The sequence below is a fragment of the Pseudorca crassidens genome, chromosome 17 (assembly GCF_039906515.1).
Source record: "Pseudorca crassidens isolate mPseCra1 chromosome 17, mPseCra1.hap1, whole genome shotgun sequence".
Taxonomy (NCBI): domain Eukaryota; kingdom Metazoa; phylum Chordata; class Mammalia; order Artiodactyla; family Delphinidae; genus Pseudorca; species Pseudorca crassidens.
The window spans coordinates 58,431,002-58,457,421 of NC_090312.1; the positions used below are offsets into that span (position 1 = coordinate 58,431,002).

At 37.1% G+C, this 26,420-nt stretch overlaps 1 protein-coding gene and 1 pseudogene across 5 annotated transcripts in view; both read right to left on the bottom strand.

The window, feature by feature from the left end:
- Positions 1-26,420, bottom strand: part of RALYL (RALY RNA binding protein like) — an 822,874-nt gene that overhangs the window by 629,818 nt on the left and 166,636 nt on the right. The gene's annotated exons all lie outside the window — the stretch shown is intronic.
- LOC137210755 (small ribosomal subunit protein eS27-like) lies at positions 20,249-20,497 on the bottom strand (annotated as a pseudogene).

Below are 26,420 nucleotides of genomic sequence, written 5' to 3' on the forward strand. Positions count from 1 at the left end.
ATATGCAGCAAAAGCAGTTCTAACAGGGAAGTTTATAGCAATACAAACCTACCTTAAGAAACAAGAAACATCTCAAATAAACAACCTAACCTTAAACTAAAGCAATTAGAGAGAAAGAATAACAAAAATCCCCAAAGTTAGCAGAAGGAAAGAAATCATAAAGATCAGATCAGAAATAAATGAAAAAGAAATGAAGGAAACGATAGCAAAGATCAATAAAACTAAAAGCTGTTTTTTTGAGAAGATAAACAAAATTGATAAACCATTAGCCAGACTCATCAAGAAAAAAGGGAGAAAACTCAAATCAATAGAATTAGAAATGAAAAAGGAGAAGTAACAACTGACACTGCAGAAATACAAAGGACCATGAAAGATTACTACAAGCAACTATATGCCAATAAAATGGACAACCTGGAAGGAATGGACAAATTCTTAGATATAGACAACCTTCCGAGACTGAAGCAGGAAGAGGTAGAAAATTTGAACAGACCAATCACAAGCACTGAAATTGAAACTGTGATTAAAATTATTCCAACAAACAAAAGCCCAGGACCAGATGGCTTCACAGGTGAATTCTACCAAACATTTAGAGAAGCGCTAACACCTATCCTTCTCAAACTATTCCAAAATATAGCAGAGGGAGGAACACTCTCAAACTCATTCTAAGAGGCCACCATCACCCTGATACCAAAACCAGACAAAGATATCACAAAGAAAGAAAACTACAGGCCAATATCACTGATGAACATAGATGCAAAAATCCTCAACAAAATACTAGCAAACAGAATCCAAAAGCACATTTAAAGGATCATACACCATGATCAAGTGGGGTTTATCCCAGGAATACAAGGATTCTTCCGTATACACAAATCAATCAATGTGATGCACCACATTAACAAATTGAAGGAGAAAAACCATATGATCATTTCAATAAATGCAGAGAAAGCTTTTGACAAAATTCAACAATGATTTATGATAATAACTCTCCAGAAAGTAGGCATAGAGGGAACTTACCTCAACATAATAAAGGCCATATATGACAAACCCACAGCCAACATCATCCACAGTGGTGAAAAACTGAAACCTTTTCCACTAAGATCAGGAACAAGACAAGATTGCCCACTCTCACCACTATTATTCAACATAGTTTTGGAAATTTTAGCCACAGCAATCAGAGAAGAAAAAGAAATAAACGGAATCCAAGTAGGAAAAGAAGAAATAATGCTTTCACTCTTTGCAGAGGACATGATACTATACATAGAGAATCCTAAAGATGCTACCAGAAAACTACTAGAGCTAATCAATGAATTTGGTAAAGTAGCAGGATACAAAATTAATGCACAGAAATCTCTTGCATTCCTATACACTAATGATGAAAAATATGAAAGTGAAATTAATAAAATACTCCAATTTACCATTGCAACAAAAAGAATAAAATGCCTAGGAATAAACCTACCTAAGGAGACAAAAGACCTGTATGAAGAAAATTATAAGACACACATGAAAGAAATTAAAGATGATACAAATAGATGGAGAGACATAGCGTGTTCTTGGATAGGAAGAATCAACATTGTGAAAATGACTATACTACCCAAAGCAATCTACAGATTCAATGCAATCCCTATCCAACTACCATGGGCATTTTTCACAGAACTAGAACAAAATATTTCACAATTTGTATGGAAACACAAAAGACCCCGAATAGTAAAAGCAGTCTTGAGAAAGAAAAACATTGCTGGAGGAATCAGGCTCCCTGGTTTCAGACGATACTACAAAGCTACAGTAATCAATACAGTATGGTATTGGCACAAAAACAGAAATATAGATCAATGGAACAGGATAGAAAGCCCAGAGATCAAACCACACACATATGGTCACCATATCTCTGATAAAGGAGTCAAGAATATACAATGGATAAAAGACAGCCTCTTCAATAAGTGGTGCTGGGAAATGTAAAAGCATTAAATTAGAACACTCCCTAACACCATACACAAAAATAAACTCAAAATGGATTAAAGACCTAAATGTAAGGCCAGACACTATCAAACTCTTAGAGGAAAACATAGGCACAACACTCTATGACATAAGTCACAGCAAGATCCTTTTTGACCCACCTCCTAGAGAAATAGAAATAAACAAATGGGACCTAATGAAACTTAAAAGCTTTTGCACAACAAAGGAAACCATAAACAAGATGAAAAGATAACCCTTAGAATGGGAGAAAATATTTGCAAAGGAAGCAACTGACAAAGGATTAATCTCCAAAATATAGAAGCAGCTCATGCAGCTCAATATCAAGAAAAACACACAACCTATCCAAAAATGGGAAGAAGATGTAAACAGACATTTCTTCAAAGAAGATATAGAGATTGCCAACAAACACATGAAAGAATGCTCAACATCATTAATCATTAGAGAAATGCAAGTCAAAGCTACAATGCAATATTGTCTCACACCTGTCAGATTGGCCATCATCAAAATATCTACAAACAATAAATGCTGGAGAGGGTGGGGAGAAAGGGGAACCCTCATACACTGTTTGTGGGAATGTAAATTGATACAGCCACTATGGAGAACAGTATGGAGGTTCCTTAAAAAACTAAAAATAGAACTACCATACAACCCAGCAATCCCACTACTCAGCATACACCCTGAGAAAACCATAATTCAAACAGAGTCATGTACCACAATGTTCATTGCAGCTCTATTTAGAATAGCCAGGACATGGAAGCTACCTAAGTGTCCATCAACAGATAAATGGGTAGAGAAGATGTGGCACATATATACAATGGAATATTACTCAGCCATAAAAAGAAACGAAATTGAGTTATTTGTAGTGAGGTGGATGGACCCAGAGTCCATCACACAGAGTGAAGTAAGTCAGAAAGAGAAAAACAAATACCATATGCTAACACATACATATGGAATCTTAAAAAAAAAAAAAAAAAGGTCATGAAGAACCTAGGTGCCAGTCGGGAATAAAGATGTAGACCTACTAGAGAAGGGACTTGAGGACACAGGGATGGGGAAGGGTAAGCTGGGACAAAGTGAAAGAGTGGTAGTGTATATATGTCCATATATACACTACCAAATGTAAAATAGATAGCTAGTGGCAAGCAGTCACATAGCACAGGGAGATCAGCTCGGTGTTTTGTGACCAGCTAGAAGGGTAGGATAGGGAGGGTGGGAGGGAGGGAGACACAAGAGGGAAGAGATATGGGGATATATGTATATGTATAACTGATTCACTTTGTTGTAAAGCAGAAACTAACACACCATTGTAAAGCAATTATACTCCAATAAAAATGTTCAAAAAACTAATTACTTAAAATTATTCTATAATTATAGGCTATCCATGTCATTAATAATAATCCTTCCTTCCTTTTTTCCTCCTGTTCTCTCTTTCTTTCTTTCATAAATAATTATTTGTTTTGCATGGATTAACAATACCTGAAGGGACTTCCCTGGTGGCGCAGTGGTTTAGAATCCACCTGCCAATGCAAGGGACACAGGTTCGAGCCCTGGTCCAGGAAGATCCCGCATGCCACGGAGCAACTAAGCCCGTGCACCACAACTACTGAAAGCTGCGTGCCTAGAGCCCGTGCTCCGCAACAAAAGAAGCCACCACAATGAGAAGTCTGCGCACTGCAAGGAAGAGTAGCCCCCACTCGCCACAACTAGAGAAAGCCTGCACGCAGCAATGAAGAGCCAATGCAGCCAAAAATTATATAAGTAAATAAATAAATAAATAATATACCTGAAAATTTTTTTCAGTTTTGTGTAACAACTTACAGATCGACTAATAATCTAACAGGAATGTTAAGAAGAGAGTGACTTGCAGGCTTGAAATCATGCTATACCAGGAACATTTGTAGAAACAGAGAGGCCTGGAATGTGTAGGGGAGGGGGAAAAATGGAGGCAACAAACTAAAGGCAGGGCTAGCGTTTGATAGTGAATCTGACTTGATTAGTAAGTCCCAAGTTTTTCAACTTAGTCCAACAGGAAGAAGTTTCAGAGAGATAGGTTTCAGGTCAGGAATAAGATTTGTACGCAGATAAAAATAAAAAATAATTAATATTCATTGAACGCTTACTATTTGCTGGCTACCATGCTCAAAGCTTTACATACATTATTGTGTTTAATTTTCAAGGCAATTTTGTCATGTATTAGGGAACTGATGCTTAAAGAGTCTAATAAATTCCCAGACGTATGGTTAGTAAGTGGTAGAACTAGAAGTTAAACAAAAAGAGTCTGATTATAAAGCCCCCACTCTTATGCACTATTCTTAATATGAAAAGAATTAAAGCACTTGTCAGATGGCTTCTTCAGGGATTAAGCCTGGGTAGTTAGCTGAATCAAGTAGGCTTCCTGTGGTAAGCAGCTTTTAAGATGCCTTCCAAAGATCCCTGCTTCCTGGTATTGATATCTTTGTTAATGCCTTTCTCTTGAGTATTTGTTTCTAACCAAGATTATATAGCAGTGTTGAGGGGTTGTCATTCTGTGACTGGGTTATAAAAATTGTGACTTCAGTTTCCTAGCTGATTCTCTCTATTGCCTTCTCTGTCTGTGCTCTTTAATGAAGGGGTCATATTGGACTAAGTCACTAGCCAAGTAACTGAGAACAGCTTCCAGTCAGCAGCCAGCAAGGAACTGAGGCCCTAGGTGCAACGGCACTCAAGATACTGAACTCTGCCAACATACACATTAGTGAGTTTAAAAGCAGATCCTTTACCAGTTGAGCTTTCAGATGAGAGGTCCCAGGCCCGGCTGGCATCTTGACTGCAGCCTCGTAAGTCAGCCTGAAATAGAAATCTCTCTCAGATAAGCAGGGCCTAGATTTCTGATTCACAGAAACTGTGAGATGATAAATGTGTGTTGTTTAAAGCCACTAAATGCTGAGGGTTAATCTGTTACACAGCAGTAGATAACTAATACACATTCCTGAGGCAGGGACTATACCTTATTAGATTTCATGTATCCAGCAACTAACTCAGTTCCTAAAACACAGAAAGCAGCCATGGATACCAACTAAGTGGAAAGCTAATGAAAGAAGAAAGGATTAAACTAATTGATCTTTAAGATAATTTGAAACTTGAGATTCTATTATTATTTCATGTAAAACATAATTAAAATAAACTCTTCACCATGGTCCTATCCACTTTATCAGAATAAAAGATATTACAAGTAAAATAGCCTAAACTCAATAACAAAGATTTTTTTCTCCTCCACTCCCCCAAGTTTATTGAAATATAATGTAGATACAAAAGATTCACCCATTATAAGTATGCCATTTGATAAATTTTCGAAGCTAGAAATATTCATGTAACTACCACCACAAACAAGATGTAAAGCATTTCCAACTAATGTGCCCCTTTGCAATCAGGCCTCTTTCCTAACTCCTTCAGGCAACTATTTACTGATCAACTTTCTCTCATTATAGTTTTACATTTTCTAGAATCTCATACACAGAGATGTTTTTAAATGCTCAGTGTATATTTCAAATGCACTAGGTGTAAAGGTACAAGACCATATATATAAGTCAGCTGTAGCTGAATTTAATATTTTTGTTTTCATTCATAATTTTATATGTAAATCTCTTCAATAGATTCTCTTTACAAATAAATAATATTATCTATAAGAAAAAGACTAAATATTTCCAATGGAATTTTTACTAACTGATCTTTAATAAATTGATCTGATCAAGAAGACAGTTTCTAAAATTCCTCAAAGATCCCCAGAATTTATCCAGAATTTTTCCCTCTGAACATTGAGAGAAAAATGAGAATACCTATTGTACTGTACTAAGCTATTCTGCAGTGGCCATTTATAAGCATTTTTTTAATTTAACAGCTAAAAGAAGGTTGAGGCTATAGGGAAACAGGAAAGGATTTTACATTTAGAGTTAGAATTCTCTGGATTTTGCTACAACTTGGCTCTGTGAAATTGGTTCTTGCTGATTAAAGTTTCAACACTGACACAATCAGGCTGCTTTTGAATGCCTGGTCTTTCTCGAAGTTGCAAGTAAAGAGACATGCAGTCATCTAATAAAAATGCTAAAGACATTTCCTTGAATGTAAGTGTTGATGGATGGATAAACAACAGTGAGACCTGCATAATGAAAGCAGTCACAAAACTCTACAGTATTAGTAGATGCGTCGGGGACTTTGAATTCCTGCAGTCTTTCATTTTAACAAATATTTACTGAATTCTCACAATGAGCAGGGTGCCACATTTGTTATATCAAATGTTTCCTCACTTACTGGGGGAAAATGACTAATAGTTACCAGCACAAATGCAGGAGTCAATTAAGTTAGAAAAGCCTTGATATGCCTACAGCATCAAAGCTCCATTTTACGTGGTAAGTATCTAAATAAATCCCAAAGAGTGCCACTAATGTCTGTCTCAACTTGTAGATGCCCTTTGGTAACCACTTACAGTTGAACGATCGCATTCAGAGGTAAACAGTACAGTGAACAGAACCGTCTGTTTGGGATCACACTAACCTAGATGCAAATTGAGTTTTGACTTTCACTAAATAAGTTTAGTGGCCATAGGAAAAATAACATAACTCCTAGAGACAGTTTCTTCAGATGTAAATGAGTGCTTTATATATTACAAGATGTGAAGCAGGGTTTTTCTGTTACTTCAAACATTTCAGCTAAAGCCTCAATTGAGAAGGATAAGAGGAAGAGATATGGGAACATATGTATATGTATAACTGATTCACTTTGTTATAAAGCAGACACTAACACACCATTGTAAAGCAATTATACTCCAATAAAGATGTTAAAAAAAAAAGAGAGAGAACGATAAGAGAAAGGACTCTAAAGAGTAGCTGCTAGGCACCTCTCCTAGGGTTTCCTAACAAGCAGCAAAACTGGCTACAAACCTAGCCCTTAATCTGGATCATCAAATGCAGAATTTGGAGTGCATCGTGAGAGAAAGTCGTCAAGGCAATGAGATGTTATCCAAAGGAGCGGTTTCAGCTTATCTCCTGCCCTGCACACACACTCCACACACTTATCCTAGGGGACCAGCTCCAAGGGATTTAAAAGTAGTGGGTGGGGCAGATCAGACCAGTGCCTCAATTCTGACCACAGGCTTGCTGAGCAGAAGTGTGCAGACAAATTTCTGCATGACCACTGTGATGAGAAGATTTTGGAACAGCTGGCTTGTGGCCCCTGGATTTTGGGGAAGCATTTGAGCATCGAAATGACTGACCCTTTCCCTCCTAGAGAATTCAGAAAGCAGAATGCTGGCTGGAAGACAGCAGACAAGCAGACCTACATTCCATTACTTGTCAGGACAAGAATGCCTGCATCTCCTATAGGCTCGGTGCATCCCACTGAAAGTATTTTGCTATCCTTATAGGATCCTACAGAAAAGTATTTCCTGCCAAAGTAAGAGAAGGAGGTTATTGGATTGGTTACTGTGTGCTGGAGCTGGGTGATAGGTAAAATGCAAACGTCCATTATCAGAGAGCCGAGGTCCAAAATAGTGGTGGTATGGGGGAGATAGCAGGGTTCTAAAGAGCCTACCAGTATACCCCACAAAGCAGACAGCTCCTGCCAGTAACGGAGATATCTATTACTGAGAGAGACTAGAAAAATCCCAGTCAATTCACAAATTATTCTAAAATGCAGGGCTAGAGCTAGTGGCAGGCCTGAACTGAGGGGATGGGAGACATTTTGAATTTTATTTGAATTTAGGACAGCTTGAAAATTTTAATAACTGAAAATAAATTTCAGTTGTTGAAATTAAACTGTGTTTATAACCAACGGTCTCAAAAATTATGGCCTCTGCCTTACATGTATCAAATCACAGGGTCAAAGATGTGATAACACAGTTGAAGACAAAAAGTAAAAGTGCTTTCTGCTTATATTGGCTTTGAGTTCAGACCACTGAATAAAATCATTACATAAGGATTATAGATAATACACATTAAATGCCTTCCATAGTACCTGACACACAGAAAATGAGTTTAATAAATATGAGTTACTGTTAGTTTTATTCCCATGTCTCTGGCACTGTTAGTTACTTTACTTACATACGTTACCTCTAATCCTCCCAATAAATCTACAAGGTAGCTATTGTTCTATTTATTTTATAGATGAAAAGAAAGAAGAAACAAAAGTGAAAGAGGCAGTCATTACCCTGAGAAGCTAAATCTAAGGGAAGCAGAGTAGTACATTAACGGTGCTAATGGCTCAAATAGAGATTGTACAAGGTGGCATCAGAGGCCAACTCAGACCACACTTAGGTTTTCCCAAAGGATCTTGTCCCTAAAATAAGAGTCAGTTATCCAGGTTAAAAAGAGGGATGACATTTCCAAATGATGGGCTCTACAAGAGGTCGAGGATGACCAAGGTACAGGAAGGGACGTAGCAAGAGGAGAACAGAGCTGCAGGATGGAGTGATATAATGAAATACCTGTAACCCTCCTTGGTCGTTTACCCTGAAGACAGTGTGGAACTAAGGGATGAATTTAAGTAAGGTAGTGGTCACTGCCATGTAGGGATCTCTACACAGAACCCAGAAGTATGGTATTGCAGTCTGAGAGCCCCTAGTTGCTGAATCAGGCCAATCTGTGAGTTCTCTGACCTCTTAGTATCCCTCATCTGTAAAGCCTGTTAATGTCCTTCTCTTTAAATGGAGTAAAGATAACACCTACTTCATGGGACTATACTGAAATGCTGAATTACAAAATGCTACATAAGTCTTATATTATGAGCACGAACACTGAAAATACTAGTCAACTCTCTCCAATTTTTCTTAAAATGAACAGTTAATTATATTACCAGTAATTAAATTTCTCCTCTGCATGTTGATACGTGTTATGCATCAAACAAATTTCTAAAAACTCATTATTTGTACTAGTCTAAAAACATTCAGCTGGATTCTTTAAATTTCTGCTTCCACTATACATTCTAACAAAGGCAAACATAGAAAAATATGGCAGGAAATTCAGGACAGCTAAGGGCAAAAGCTAACTATGGAGGCTTCACTTGAAGTTCTCAGAGTGGCAATAGTAATTACAGGTTTGGAGCTTGTGGCAATTATAGCAAATTCTCAAGTGCAGTGCTTCTCCTTCCTCCATAAATCTGCAGTGACTTGGTGACCTAATCCAAGTATCAAAGAAACCCCAACTCTGACAGGATGCCCTCTTCCCTAAGTGGATGTTTGCATTTCTCTGTATAAGTGCCATGAAAAGAGAGAGAGAGGGAGAGACAGTTAAAGTTATCAGGGTGAAATATAATGAGGGCATCTTATGAGGCAGCAGAATGATATAGTGGGAAGAATATGGCAGTTTTTCCTACAATCAGCTCCTCACTACAGCCTCCTAGAAGTGTGGTGAAACTGGCTAACAGACTTAGATCAGAAGGGTGAATGGTCAAGCTCAGGGCCAGCCACAGACCAGCTTACCAGGTGCAGTGTGTGGGATGTCTGAGATTGATCTAAAACCAAAAGCTGGCCCTGACACCTCTGGCACCTTTCCTAGGTGCAGCTGGGAAAGCCACAATGCAGAGGCCAAGGGGCTTCATAAACCTAGGACCAGTTTCATCAGGTTCTGATACAAAGAGAGTCAGCCTTGAGAAGAGGGCCTGTAAAAGATTCTAGGGAAGAGGTGTCAAGGAATAAAAATACAAGTTATGCAATGATCCAGAACAATGGGGCTATTCCTCCCAAGACCTAGGAAGAAGCCCTTCAGAATTGAGGACTGAGAGTAGATGCAGGGGAATCACAGTCCCTGTCATTTTCATTCTAAAATGATCTTTAGATGAAGTAAGAATAATACCGAAGTTTCATTTTTATTGTAACTTTTCTCACATGATTAGATGGTTTTTAAGGATTTCTTTAAAAATAACAGTACATATCTGAAATTTGTCTTATCCAAAAATCCATTTATATGTCTCTTAGAAATTGATTAAATTTAACTTCTTGCATTTAGTATTCCAACCAGCAATGCTTTTTTTTTTATCTTTTAAGAGGTTTGGAACATAAAATTAGCCCAGTATTGTAACAACTAAATTGACTCAATTTTTTCCAAAAATGGCAATATTAACATATGTCAATGGAGCATTTGATTATTCATATGCATGTAAAATGCTCTAATATATACTGTACATCTAGAGAATTTGAACTATTTGCTTTACTTTTCTGGATTTGGGGGGCAGAAAGAGATGATAATCATAAAACCCGTGTTTACCCAAGGGATTATGCCACTCTTGTTGTCATCATTATGTCAATGGGCAAAACAAACACTATAAGCATTGTCTCAGTACTAATTTGATAGAGAGTTGGAGGAGAGTTAAGAAAAATTAGAACTTTCTTTGACACAACAGCTTTTGGGTCTGGTCGTTACCAAGCCCCAGTTCCAAGCTGCTCTAAATGATGAGGCTGACGGTGCCACGTTCTTACAAGACCTTCAATGTCTGGTTTGATTCCTAGGACAGACTGGTACAAGCAGGTAGAGCCCATGGGTAGTGCTTATCCTAGAATTAAAATGCACAGAATGGGAAAAGATGAAGTTATAGAATGAAAGAGATAGGAAAAAACTCTCAGAAGTATAATGGTCCTTGAAATGCATATTAGTCTTCATCCAGAGTTCAAAGAATATTTATTATAGAAACAATATTATGCTTTCATGAAAATGCATTTGTCGTTGATTAAAATATGGTCCTATGATAAAAATCTGTGGGACATACTCTACAGGAATTAGAAGAGTGACATGATAGATGAAAATTGAAAATTGTTTCAGGTTCATATAGAGGGCACTGTATAATCATAATTATGAGAGCTTGCATTTGTAAAGGATTTTAGTTTTCAAAGTGCTTTCATGCCCATCATCTCTGATGATCTTTACAACTCTGTGAGCTAGGTAGGGCAAGAATTATCATCTCCATTTTAAAGGAAGGGAAACTTTATATCTTTCTCAAATAAGCAATTTTGTATTTAGAATGATTGTACAACATTTCACTCTTCTTGATAACTGCAGTAGCCTACTGAAAGCACTTACCCATTTATAAAATAAATTAAAAAAAATGATAGTGAAAACTAAATAAAATTTATAAGATGAAAATGTTCTAGAAGAAACAGACACAATTAAAGAGAATAAAATAGTGTGAATATGTATGCAGGTAGGTGGGCTTGGGAAATTATTTTGTATAGTATAGTTTAAGTAGTTTCTTTTTTTCTTTCTTTTTTTTTTTTTTTTTTTCCCGGCGGTACATGGGCCTCTCACTGTTGTGGCATCTCCCGTTGCGGAGCACAGGCTCCCGACGCGCAGGCTCAGCGGCCATGGCTCACGGGCCCAGCCGCTCCGCGGCATGTGGGATCTTCCCAGACCGGGGCACGAACCCGTGTCCCCTGCATCGGCAGGCGGACTCTCAACCACTGCGCCACCAGGGAAGCCCATAAGTAGTTTCGTTATTTTGGGGGACATTTCCATGTAACTATCTGGCTACCATCTCAAATTTCACGTGTCAAAACTTCACCTTTATCTCTCAATTTTCCTATCTCTAACTACAGAAGCCCAGTGCATTTCTTTACCCAAATTGGACAGCTTGGTTCACCTCTTTTTCATTTACTTATCTGAAGTCAGTCACCCCATCTTTTTCTTCTTTTACTTCCTGCTGTCTCTACCTAAATCCCAGGTCTTCACTCACTGAATTTCACACTGTACTTCAGTTTATCTGAGTTATGATTTTACCTTAGTTACTGCAATATACCATCAGCTTATTCTTTCCCTACAAATATTCATTAGACCCGTATATGTTTTTCTCTCTAAGGTAAAAAGTACTTTACCTGCCTTTCAGAATCCTTTATTATCAAGATACAAATACTACCCGATTTCCAAACACTCTTTTCTTTTTTAATGAGACCTGGGTCCTCTTGCCCCTCCAATGCTTTATGATTTTTCCTTCCGCAAGCCTTCAATGTCTTGCTCCATTCATGCCAAAACCAAAGTTCCCCTGTTTCTTGCACATATTTCTTCTCTTATGCTTCATTCTGCTATCACTTCCATGACCTAGTTCTCTGTAGAAGGCCCTCATAATGAATACCTACATGATTTATACTTTATGAAATTCAAGTAGGATCTTAATTATATAATGTCTTATACTGATCCATATTCATTAATCTGTATCTCCAGTTATGCTGAAGGCCTTTGACAGGAGGCAACATGTTTTAATATTCTTCTGACGCCCTAGGGACCAAGCAGTGATAAAGACATAGGGGTGGCTCATTTTTAATTAATAATTATATTCAAAAGCATAGAAACAAAAGTTTGAAAATAAATGCATTCATTCATGCTAACCATTCATTATGTTAAGTGCTGAGAATATAATGGCAAATAAGAAAGACCTGCTGCCACCCTCACTGAGCTTGTGGTCTCCTGCCATGGAGAAACCAAATAAACACCCTCCATGGTGAGTGCTAACTGCCTAACATCATGTAAAGTCACAAAGAAAAATAAGAGAGGAGAGTTGATCAGTATTTATTACAAAAGAAGCTCACAAATGAAATAACGCCTTTTGGCTTTATGAAGCTTAAATTGTTGACGAGTATTGCTATTTTCCGTATGGCAGCACAGGGACCATAAATGGTTCTACATTACGTGAAATATGAAGATCAGTGAAATGATTGGCATTTCAAGTTGGAAGCTAGAGGGAAAATGATTTATAATTCAATAGTATATATTTTTATATTCATCAAACACTGTATGCTTAACGTCATTTAATTTTTAAATAAAAATGAATAATTAAAAGTACCCTAATAAGCATATAAAATAGCTTGAAGAACTTTAAAATTTTGGTTATTCATTAACAGAGCAGATAAATTATGTTAATTTCCACCAATTCTTTAAATTTTTACAGTAATATTGAATTTAACTTGCAAATGTTTGATAATCTAAGCCATCATAGAACAATCTGGTAAGCTGATGCATTTTCTTTATGCATCAGTATGCATTATGTACAGATTTTTGTAGGCTTAATTAGCAATGTTAAACCATGGGAAAAAATTAAAGACAACCTTAAAAATAACTATTTCAAAAGAGATATGTTAGTCATATTTCGGAAAAAAAACAAAACAAAACTTGACTGCAATAATTTTTTATCCTTAAGCTGGTTTAATGTTGAAAAAGAACATATATTTAATTCCCATCCCAAATGTAAGTATTTTAACCAGCAGATGTTCACTTTTTGACATTCTCATGTATGATATGCTCAATCATTACAGAGACAAAAGAGAGAAAATACCTCTAATGCAAAAAAATTAATTTTTGATGATATTAATTTGACCATATAATTTATTTATAATGTAGAGGCATTCAAAAACCACATTAGACAGAATTTCCAATCATCAGTGAAACTTATGTAATCAACAGACCTTTAATGTTTCAAAAGATGCTTTTTGTTTTTTTCCTATGTACAAATTCATTAATATTTAGAGGGGAGACAGCAAGGAAAAAAGTTACAGCAATAATTATCAAGTATATAGAAAGAAAATCAAAGAAAAACAGTGTCACAGAAACTAATGAAGACAGCTATATCAAAAAGACAGCAGGCCATGTTAGATGCATCAAGAAGATTCAACTGAATGAAGGATGAAAACAGGTTAATTGACTTAGTAATTAGGTCACAGATAAACTTAGTGCAGTTTGAGAACAATGGGGGGTGGGGGAGCTGAGGTCCTGAGCACCAAGCCTTTTCTATCCCTCCAATATATCTGATGTCAGGGAATTCCCCGGCAGTCCAGCAGTTGGGACTCCATGCTTTCACTGCCGAGGGCCCAGGTTCGATCCCTGATGAGGGAATTAAGATCCCACAAGGCACACACTGGGGCAAAACAAAAGAACAAACAAACAAACAAAATCTGATGTCAAATAAAGAAAAGGGTAGACCATCTCGGGTATAAGTGCAGATCGAAGGAATTGCAGGGAACAGGTGCATAAGCACCTTTGGAAGCAGAGAATATGGAAGTAGTAGAAAAGATGAAGCTGTACATCAGAAATGAAATAGCATAAGTAACTGAAGAAGATGGAAAGATGGTGAAACAGAGAGAATGGGGAAGAGTGAGTGTTAAGGACACCTTTTACTTTAAGATAAGAAGGAGTGTTGAGAGAAGAGATGCACATGTAAATTTTTAAGTGCGGAAGGGGATGAGGACAAGGTCAAACACTGAGAAATGGGGGACCTGAAACAAGGTAAAAAAAAAAAATAATCATACCAAGAAATACATTGGTAATTGTTGAAATGGGAATATAAAAAGAGGATAAAGTAATATTGTCACCAGAGTATGATTCAACACAAGAATATCTACTAAAGTAACATTTAACTTAATAGGTTAAAAAAGGAAAACCATGTACCAATCTCAATAAAAGGAAAAAAAAAACACTGAAAAAAAATTGTCTATTGAATAAAAATATGCTTAGAAAAAAAGTTAAACCCCTTAAGTTGATAAAGAATAGCTATCAAAAATGAAAAGTAAACAATACTTAATGGAAGCATTTTAAAATATTCACATAAAATTAGGAATATAATAAAGAACCATCTGTCTAAACTTCTATTAATATTAAAACTGGTAAGGAAAAGATAAAACTGTATTTGTAAAGTTTGAGGACTAAGGAAACTGCTGCAAAGGTGCTGGGTGTTATAGCAGTCTACAAAATTAATAGCATGCCTTTATACCAGAAATAGCTGATTTGAAAGAATAAGTGGGGAGATAAAACACCCTTTTATAATAGCAACAAAATAATAACGTACCCAGAAATGTCCAACAAAATAGGTGTGAGCTGTCCTTTGGACATTCACAAAATATTGCTGAGAGACTTTAGCAGACCAGGAAAAAAAACAGCATGAGATTGTTTGTTGTTGGATGGAGGACACTCATTGCAAATATGCCCTTTGTCTCTGAATTTAACTATAAATTTACACCAATTTCAATCAAAATCTTAGCAAAGTTTCTCACAGAATTAGAGAAACTGACCCTAAAATTTATAAAAAACTGCCAAGAAGTGACATTTTTCAATTTTGAAGAAAAGAACAAAGTTAAGCCTCATTCCCTACCAGATACCAAGATTAATTTTAAAACTATGGCAATAAATAAATAAACATGGTGTATTGAGTTATATAGGGGTGGACAAATAGAACACTGGAATAGATTGGAATCCATAGATAGATAGATAGGTAGATAGATGATAAGATAGATAAATAGATATTTAGAGAGAGAAATACTGTTTGAAAGTGGTGGTATTACAATTCAATGTGGAGAGAAACACCTTTCTAATAAATGGTTCCTTAACAAGAAGTTATCTCCATGGAAAATGGTAAAGTTAGATCCTGACTACACCTCCTATGGGTACACACATATAACAAATCATTGTGGATTAAAGACTTAGGAATAAATAGTAAAGCTTTAAAATTATGTAAGATGTTATAGGAGAATGTGACTTTAGTGAAGAAGGATGCTTAAACACTCTCATTGAGAGTAGAGGGGGCATGCTCACGGCTGTACATTGGGTTTTCTCTTTCTTTTTGGTGATTTCCCTTTACCACCTGATCGCTGGGAGTTTTCCTGGCTTCTCTGTTCCTGATATGACTGTTAGAATCGGGGGGAGGGCATTTTTGTTTGTTTGTTTTTGTTGATTTGGCCTAACCTTCAGTTGGTGGCATTGGTGGACCTTCTAAGATCAACCACGTCCTCCAACAGCTCCTTCCAAAGCTGCCCAGCCCTCAGCTTCTGTAGGGGGACACCTCATGCTCAGTCATGGGGGACTTGATACAAGTACACTGCTGCTGAATGCATATATCGTGCCATATACCGCAAAGCAGGTAGAAACTTCTGCATCCTGCCAGGCAAATCTGGGATGGCTACTTTTGACCCTCTCTTCTCTTAAGCATTTTGTGATACCACTTTCCTACTTTGCTTGGGTCGCCACCATTGATGCTGGTCTACCCCAGGCAGCTGCAGTCTTCTCCCACGTTTATGATGGAAGACCCAAGCACCTGCTGCCTTTCCCTCTCCACTTCTAGGATTTTCAACAGGAAATACATGTAACTTGGCTGCTTGCTTCTCTTTACTTGCACTCTAAAGCAGCAAAAGGAACAAGCTTTCCTATTTTTCTTCCCATGTGATCTAAATTTATCTTACATCATCTCGTCCTCATTCTTAGTGGTAGGAAGTCTCACAGTCCTGTGAACTCAGATGTAAAGATTATCTTCTCCATAACATGAAAATAACTCTCCAGTGAAGGTCCACCAGGGGTGGTTCTTGATGTAAACCTATGGGCAACCAGGGACTAGAGATTACCAAGGAAGAAAATACATCGGTTTATGTCTCAGAAATATTATGCTTCGTAAGTATTTTACAGAAAGAAATTACAGGGCTCAAAACAGATTGGATGTGAGGAGGGAGGAAGTCTATGAAATAGACATCATTCATCCCACTTTGCAGATAAATAAACCAAAGCTTTAGAGGAATTAAGTAACCTGCACGACATCAAATGAAGCAAAGCCAGAATTCTAACCTAAGTGCATATTCTTTCTACAGTAATAAATTATCTGGGACTTCACTGGCAGTCCAGTGGTTAAGACTCGGCGCTCCTAATGAAGGGGACTTAGTTCCTGGTCAGGGAACTAAGATCCCGCATGCTGGGAACTAAGATCCCGCATGCTGCAAGATGTGGCCAAAAAAACCCTACAAAACAAAAATAAACAAACAAATAAATAAATACATACATACCTACATAAACGTCTTCTTATTAAAAAAAGAAAATTAAGCATCTAATCTTTTAAGAAACATATAGACTACCAGCACTAAAATTTCATATCATATGATGGAGTAATGGATAAAACACAATTCACTAAACATGCTGTGAAATCAGGTCATTCATAAAAATTCTCAATGTAAACCTTCTAACATTAATCAACCAGTGTTAAAGCAAATTAAAGGCATATTTTCATATATCTTTAAGGAGAGTACACTGTAGATGAAAATCTTTTAATTAATAAGCTGGCACCTGTGGAAAGTTTTTAAATTGTCATTAAATTTATTTCAAGTTGTATTCATTACTAAAGCTGATATCAGGAATATATATAAATACACTGTCAGAGTAGTATGAATGCTGGGAGGTATTACTCTTTTATTGACAAGCACTTGAATGTACGCACTAACAACTCTTGACCTCCCTGTATGTGAATGAAAGTTGTACAATCAGTCAAAGTGACATAAAGCACTGTTTTTAAACCAGTGAAAAACACTTTAGTCCTAATTTGATCACCCTTCTCACCACTGTTATTATCGATAATTATTACAAGTAAATCATCATTAACTAATCCATCAGAGGATTACAAAAATTGTTAAGTATCTTCCCGATACCTCCTTCAGTGAGATTTCCCAGGGAGGCAATTAGAATTTTGTTTCTTTTATAATGTACTGATCAAATGTAAATTTCCATATTCCAGACTGAAGCCTGATCTAAATGAGAAAGTGATTTGGGACATATCCACAGAACATGGAGCTAAGTCTGAGAAAACAGGCAGCAATCGATAGCAGAATAGGTACTGAGAGAACAGGCAGTTTCCAAGGGCAAAACTGAATTTGAAATGCAAGTTCACAGACCACCAGCAGTTCAATGTATAGGGGCAAACAATAGAAACCCAGAACTAGTACATCTGATCCCTCATGTGGTGAGCACTCAATAAATAGTTTCCTATTTTCATGCTATGAGTTTACCTGAAGCAATAAACTATGATGCCAAATTATCACAGGCCATATTACAGCAAACTCAAAGCAGGGTAAGGAGCTTTATTTTCTTCTAAAGAGCAGTGAAAAGAGCCAAATGAAGTGCCTCAAGGACAGAAGTTACCATCTCAACATGGCATATCAGTTAGATCTTGTGGGAAACACATGATAATCATAATTCTAGACTCTGCTCTGTATTCTAAAAAGCTATCATTTATGATTAATGCATTTTGCCCATTTTATAAATAAATAACTCAGCCACAACCATAGTGAGATTTTATGAAGGCCAATTCTCCAGTCTCCCAAACTCATCTATTGTTCTTAGAAGGATGCTGGTGTCTATGCAATTGAATTTTAAATATACATATATTATATCTTCTTAGATGTCTACAAAGACATGAAATATCATTCCCTTGGAGGTAAAACTATTATGTGAAAATCTATTTTTAACTATACTTGTTTCAGGATAATTAAGAACACGCAGAATTTCTCCAAGCAAGAAATTCTCAAAGTAATGTGTTCTAAAAAGAGACTACTGTATTAAACATTATTTTAAAAGCACCACGTGGGTAGCGTCATTCAGTTAATAATCTTATTGCTTTATTAAATTCTTTAAATAAACCATGGAAAAATATTCACTCACCGTTCTCACATTTTATTATTTTCTCTTCAAAGGGTGTACACTGACAACTTGTTTTAGTCCACCAGGTTGCAAGATTAGAAAATGAAAATCACTAGTCTTTTTGAAGCCTTGATGGATGGCAGTCACATTGCTTAATCAGCCAGGATTCTGGTACATTGACCATTACAAAGTAGTGCCTATGTTTTGGCCAAAGACTTCACATTTCACTCTTACACATTTCCAGTCCTTTGTTGAGTGACATTATCTTTATAAATTATTTATATCTACTTCAGCAAATTAAGTTGAATGTTCTTACAAAGAGTGGCATTGACATATATGCACTACCAAATGTAAAATAGATAGCTAGTGGGAAGCAGCCGCATAGCACAGGGAGATCAGCTCGGTGCTTCCTGACCATCTAGAGGGGTGGGATAGGGAGGGTGGGAGGGAGAGGCAAGAGGGAGGGGATATGGGGATATATGTATACATATAGCTGATTCACTTTGTTATACAGCAGAAACTAACACAACAAAGTAAAACAATTATACTCCAATAAAGATGTTTAAAAAATCATTAGAATTGAGTTTTTAGTAAAGCATGTGGCATATATTTGCATACCACCATTGCACCATTAACACCCCTGCCTGTGCTCAAGTAATTCTCTGTATAGCTTCCTGTTACCGGCTTTAGTGTATTCTATAAAATAGCTTTAGGTCTTTGAATCTGTGAGGCTCAAACTTCCACTGAATTATGCATAAAATGCCTACTTCACTCTTTCATTCAAGAGGTATTTGTTAAATATCACTATGTGCTCTCTTCCAGACTGCAAACAGTAAATTTATGGTATAAACTTTAAGAATCTCACAATGGTAAAGAATCATATGGTTGAGATCTGGCTCACAGTGGAAGCTGGGACAATTTGTATCCACTGTGGTATCTGGCTATTGTATGTGGGCTGCAGTCAAGATTCTGGATGACAGGGCATGAGGGTGATTCGGGCTTGAAAATGTTCAGAAATCAAAGGAATCCTGGTGGTTAGAACCACACTCAAGATGACCTCACAAAGACTGTGTTTTTAAACTGCTCTTGGCTCCTTTGCTCCCATGCCCACTACCCTATTGGAGCCAAGAGGGTGCTGTTGCTGCTGCCACTTGCAGAATAGATTTTAAACTATCCCTGTTTTTTAATGATACATCCAGACTAAATACACACCAGGAGGATGCTTATGATTGGCTGAGTGTAGCCCAATGTCTGCCACTCATCCGCCAGAGTTCTCAGAAGGCAAATACCTGGTCTTCCTTTTTCCCTAGTGGTAGATAACCATCAGAAATGTTCACAAAAATGTGCCCAGGGACAGTTTTTGTTGTTGTGGATACTGGACGTCCTCCATTAGCAGCCAGGAGGCACCATGTCTCCACTGTTCTCTCTCTTCCTCTATATCTTGAAATCTCTAGCATGGTTTACATATAAATTACTTCAGTTGCTGCCAAGCACTTTAAATACTTCTTGGTTTTTATTTTCTTTTCGGTTTTTTATGTTTTAAAAATTCATGCAGACGACTTAATGCTCTGGCCAGGCTATTCTACTGCTAATCAGAGCTGTTAAATGTCTTAGAAGCTGGATGCATGCAGTGTCATTATCACCTTCCACAACACTGAATTCTCACTGTGCTTCCTGAATTCATCAGAATTAAAATTTACCAACTTTACTTTTTTTTCAAGAACATTGTCCATTAAGGCAGACATCTTCAAAGGGTTTACCTTTATGAACAGTTCTCCAAATTGCTGAAGAATCTAAAGTTTTTCTCATCTTTAATGATGCTTTTGTATTCAAAATGTGTTTATGGTATGGTTTCCCATTCATCTTGATTCAGGGTACTTTTAATGCTGCTTCTGTCTGAAGAAGCATCCTCCTGTAAGCCTTGCTTTTCCTCTTGCAGGCTGGCTGAGGACAGTAGAGCAGCCAACACACAAAACTGCTGCTCGTGCATGGCTAAAGACAGTGGTGATTTTATAGCATCCTAGGCATTTCACATTCATGAAGTAGGAATTGGGGCTCTGCATCAGGCACTTCTTGTGTTTCCTCTTCTATCTTGCAGAGAGATGAAGGAAATCCTTTGCAAGTGGCATCTTCTCATGGGGAAGTCATCATCCCAGAAAGTCTAATAATTTTTTAATGAAATGTAGCCAGGCTACATTTCAGAATGTAGTCTTCTAAGGACTTTGGATTTTAGTGTCCAGTAAGTTCACTTAAATAAGATGTCAAAAGTTTCCCCTATATACATATGAATGATTACTATAAATTTGTTTTCCATTTTTCCTGAATTTGAGCTTCAGAGGTCTTACATTGCTCTCCTTTATGATTATGACAGTTGCAGTTATAATCACAAAAAATGTAATATAGAAATATAATAAGGAAGTAGTAAGTTTTGAACAGTTTTGTTGTTTTTCATTCGTTGGAAAGAAAGAGTGAGGGGTATTAAATGCCACTAAATATTTCCACTAAAAATCTCTAAACATCTCCCTCCTAGGATATTGCCCACAGATATGTTTCATGGTGAAGAGAAAAATAGTGTCAATGCCTGTTATCACTAAATTTTTTAACCAGATAATATTAAATACATTAATGTGTTTAGCCCAGCTCCTGGCATGTAATAAACTGAATAAATGGGAATTGAAGAGGTTTCCTTTAACAGGGGAATAGAAGACAGTAGAAATAGAGATTCTGGGAGACTTTTAAGAAACTAAACATGGGCTTCCCTGGTGGCGCAGTGGTTGAGAGTCCGCCTGCCGATGCCGGGGACACGGGTTCGTGCCCCCGTCTGGGAAGATCCCACATGCCGCGGAGTGGCTGGGCCCGTGAGCCATGGCCGCTGAGCCTGCGCGTCTGGAGCCTGTGCTCCGCAGTGGGAGAGGCCACAGCAGTGAGAGGCCCGTGTACCGCAAAAAAAAAGAAAAGAAACAAAGAAACTAAACACAATGCAAAATCAGTGGGTTTCTGTGTGTGTGTGTGTGTGTGTGTGTGGCATGAGAGAAACGGATTATGAGGAAAAGGAGTAGCACTCTATTCTATTCAATCTCTCTTCTCAACATCACAGACCAGGGTGTGTTTGCCTAATAATTTAATTTTTCAGTAGTAGCACTTTTTGAGGATATTTTACCCAGAAATAATAATCTTATTAGTAAGACTCTTTTTCTCTCCTTTCTCTGAAACAAGGCATTTCTGTAACCTCTGATAATCTGAGACTTTGTTTTATAACCTCCAATAATCTGATAACCTACTGACCCCAGAGCAACCCTAACCTCCTAATTCCCATGAAGTGACTAAAAGGTACTGCCCTCATCCTGCTGCCAGGCTTCTGCCACTTTGCTCCTTCACAAATGTTGAAAATGTTTCTGACCACTTACCCAGCTGTAGTTTGTGTAATTATTCAAGTCCTAATACATGGAGCTAACCACCACCATCTAGCAGTACTGAAGAGTCTACACTGATAATCACTTGTAGCGCACCTACTTTTTCGAAGCTGGGAACTTGCGTTGGTTTCCTTTGTTCCTACTTCTGTCCCTTACCACTCTAAAATACTAATTTTACTGAACAAATCATACGGCTTGCCATTTACACAATTCATGGACAATATACACTGAAACACAAAACATCACTTTATGCATGTATGGATGGGTGTGGTGGGCAGGTGTGTGTGTGTATAACTTCCTGTGTTAGTTCTAACTACTCTGAAAACACCTTTAATTTACATGAAAATAATAACTTCTTATTCTTGAAAATCTAATTATTTCAGCAGATGATTCAGAAGGTTAGGTAATTCATCTTAGTCTTCTCAAAAGGTAATTAGGTAATTATCTTAGTCTTACCCCAATTTTTACACCTAACCAAGTTAAATCAGATTATTTCAGCTATACACAGTGAAACTGAATACTCATTGTCTTTTAAAACTTAATTCTTCAATGCCCACTGGGAGAAATACTGAGTCATTCCTCAGCAAAACAATATAAAAACATACACTTGGAAATAAAATGATGACAAAGATCACTATTATTCAAAACTTGCAGGGTTTTGTAAAGCATCACTGTTGGAACTTTTTGTGTCCCATTGCTGTTAATGAAATTTGAAATTGATGGAGTTAGAATGAAGAAAGGACAAATAAGACTCCCTGCTGAAATCATAGCTTGTGTTGAATGTTCAGTATCTGAATGTCTCTAATTCCTTCTGGTTTGAAATTGTGCCACCAAAATGATGTTCTATTTTAATCCATTATATTAACTGATTGAATGCTTAAATAGTTTTCTTTGGGAAGAAAAGGATTCATTGGAATTTTTTAATGGTTTGCTATAGGCTAATGTATTTTAATAGGAGAGCACTTTCCTATAACTATTTAAACTAAAGCATGTGAGAGATTAATATTTTCTATTCACTAGTGTCATTTGTTTACCTTGTTCTTTTAGAATATGAAACTCAGCTAGCTGATTTGCAGTGTTAAAAGGTTCAAAATAAATATACTCCTGACTTAAGAACATCTACATTAACATGCTTGAGTGAAAGTAAAACTAGTGATTAAAGGAGAAAGGAATTCTCCTGGAAATGTTTCCATAACCTACTATCCCGCTGACCTTCCCCAGTTCCCTTCATCTATCACTTAAATCTTGATCAGAAGATTTGTAGGAAATGACTGAACTGCACAGAAAGGTGTCTTCACAGTCAGAGAAGAGAAACAACATGCAGAACCCAGAACTCCAATCAGAAGCCTTTACTGACAGAAAGTTGGCACACAGTCCCCTACAGAGGCTGCTCTCTTTTCCTTTGGCCTCCATCGATTAATTATTTTCCAAGAAAAAAGTTTTGTCCATCACAACTGTTAAGTCTGATACCCCTTAAACTTAAGTCTAGATTTTATTGGATTCCAAGATGACAGTGTGGCTGCAGTTCACGGAATAACCCGTGCGCTCCTCTCTCCATTTCTCAGCACCAGGAGCCCTCCTGTGCATCAGTAGAGTCACTGACTCTTTCTGTACAAAAGGCTGTGCACAGAAGTGGTGTGTGTCACTCCTGACACAAGCATTTCAGAGTATGCGCTTGATCCCTCAGTCCTCTCCTCCTCTTCACAGTGACCAGGAGGCCACCTTCCCCAGATGGTGCAAGTAAAAGATGGTGGAACCTCTGTCAGCCTGGCCCATGGGTGACCACATGAAGCAGAGCTCTCTGCAAACTGACTTAGAGGTACAGTAAACATGAAACAAACTTCTGCTGTGTTAAGCAAAGGAGATTTCTGGGTTAAGTTGCTGCCACAGCATTACCTCTGATTAAACAGGCTTGTCCTTTAGAGATGAAGGTATTAATGGGCACCTGGGTTACTCTGCAGGACTCAAGACAAATGGAAAGGCTCAAATATCAAAATGAACATCTGCAGCTCAACAAAGATATTTCCATTCTTGGTTAGGGGTCTTTCAGATGAAAATAATTAAAACCCAGCTCAAACTACTAAAGGTAAATGAATGTACACGGGTTTGTTAAAGCCATGGGAACCACAAAACTGTTGGAAAGGAGAGGGTTGCAAATGGGATGCTTCAGGAACAAGAATCAGAGACTGCAACGTTGACAGGACACTCTCCACTTCTCACCCTTGTATCTCCATATAGGGTCCCTTCATTTTCTCTCTGTGCGGCCAAACTTTTCCTGCAAGCCAAGAAACAGGGTTCCTGACGGTTCTCAAACCTCTGCCACCAGAGAGAAAGTGACAGATGCACTCATGTCTTTTTGCTGTAATTTAAAATTCCCAAGGAAAAATATGATTGTCATAGCTGGAGGTAAATGTCCCCAGGTGGGCTAAGCAACTGTGTTCAGCAAGGGATGTGGTCTGTAGATGCCATTAAGCTTCAATGCAGAACATCTAGTTGGAACAGAAGCAAATCCAAAAACTGTTTCTAAAAAGAGGGCCTTTCTGGTCAGACAAAGCATAGACATGTTCAAAATCCATTATGCACATAAGTAAAATCCAAAAATCTCTTAAAACTAAAGGTTTTGTTTTCTAATTCATTTGATGGCAAAACTTGACCTGATCTGAACTAATTTGGCAAACTAGGCATGAACTTGACGTGAAGCTGTTGAAATTTGTTTCTTTTCTTTTTTTAAACATCAGGGTTTTATTTTCTGAACACAATATTCTGCTTTTCTTTTTTTAATAGTATTTTGATTTTATTTAAGTATAATACATGCACATGGTAAAAATTCAACTGCAATGTTTATTTGTGAATAGTAAATACATTTCAACATAGAAATATTTGAATGTAGAAATATTTGTAGAATATTTGAGTATGGGTTGCTGTCCAAATCCTTCTGGGGGTGTTATATAAAACATGGTATATGCATTATATTACTTTTCAGATTATAAATTCAAAAACATGCCTCTAAGGTTTTTAGATAAGAGACTTACATTAGGAATTATAATAGTACAAATATAAATATCCATAGAATAAATTATGTTATCATAATTTAAGAACACACATGTAATAGACACAGAGATCTATCTACCTATATCTATAATTCTCTTTGAGAGAGAGAGTGAGAGAGCACATATCCAAATAGATACATGGATATTTGTGTTTCTTACACATTTAACTCTCTATTGTCAGCTACACATTCTTAACAGGAGAGTTAAATATGTCAAGAAACATGAACTCAATACTACTTATGCACACAGTGCGAGATTGTAACTTGCTGAAGTAAGGAGTGGTATGATGGAATCACATAGATTCAGAGATGAAAGTAATCTTAGAAATCATTTAGGACACTCTCTCATTGTCATATGAGAACATTGGAAAGGGGAGAGAAAAAGTGACTTCCTAAGCACAGAGTTGGTGATAGTGAGGTTCTACAATCTTCTTTTTTTTTTAATTTTAATCAATGAAACACAGCTTTTTAAAAATTCTAGTCCACTGAGGTTTAAGCCCTTTCAATTTTACATATTTGCTTAGATACCTTAACTAAATTATAAGCAAAAGGATAGGGAAAAATTATAGTGATACTGAAGTGGTCTTAGATAAAAGGTGCTATAAAAGTGTTATTTATTATCAAAAGAAGTATGGGAGAGACTGTTATGTCTCAAGGCAAAATTTGCTAAAATAAAAATATTCTGAAAAATACTTGAGTACTTCTATGATGATTCTAACCTTTGGATTTGTTAAGGCATCTGAAAAGTAGTAATTTTTTTCTTACAGATATAAACTATATTGAAAGATATGAAAAATTATGAAACATATAATGGTATATTATATGAGGTACATTTCTCTCCAATCACTATGTAGCTGACTTTGTTTTCAAGAGAATTTCTGTAAAGTGTTTTTCCCCAAACTCCACAATATTTTACCCCACTTTCTGTTGTAAATAACCTGAAAGATTGCTATGTTTTGTCACAGACTCTATTTCCTGCTCCTCCCAAAAGCTCTCATCCTTTTCATCACTCTTGTGAAAATTTGCCTTAAAAGTAATAACATCTAGCTGTCATTATGGTGTTCATGGAAGTGGTGAATTGTATACATCATGCAGGTAAAGAGCTGACTAGCCCCCAAGTTACTCATCTCTGATATCACTAGTTATCAAATAGTGTAAACATTTTCTTTACCAGTACTCTATCATTTCACCCCCAGTGGTCCAGATTCTCACTGATTGTTGTTGTTGTTTGCACAGTGTGCTTGCATTATCTTTCTAAGTGAACTTAAAACCTATGCTGCTTTAAGGTAGACATTATGGATATCCCGTCTTCATTTTGCAGGTTTGAAAATTATATCCAAGGACTTCCCTGGTGGTCCAGTGGTTCAGAATCCACCTTCCAATGCAGGGGATGCGGGTTCAATCCCTGGTCAGGGAATTAAGATCCCACGTGCCACGGGGCAACTAAGCCCATGCACCGCAACTACTGAGCCTGTGCACTCTGGAGCCCATGCGCCACAACTAGATACAAGCAAGCGCTCCGCAACTAGAGAAGCCCATACGCCACAATGAAAGATCCCGCAGGCTGCAACTAAGACCCAATGCAGCCAA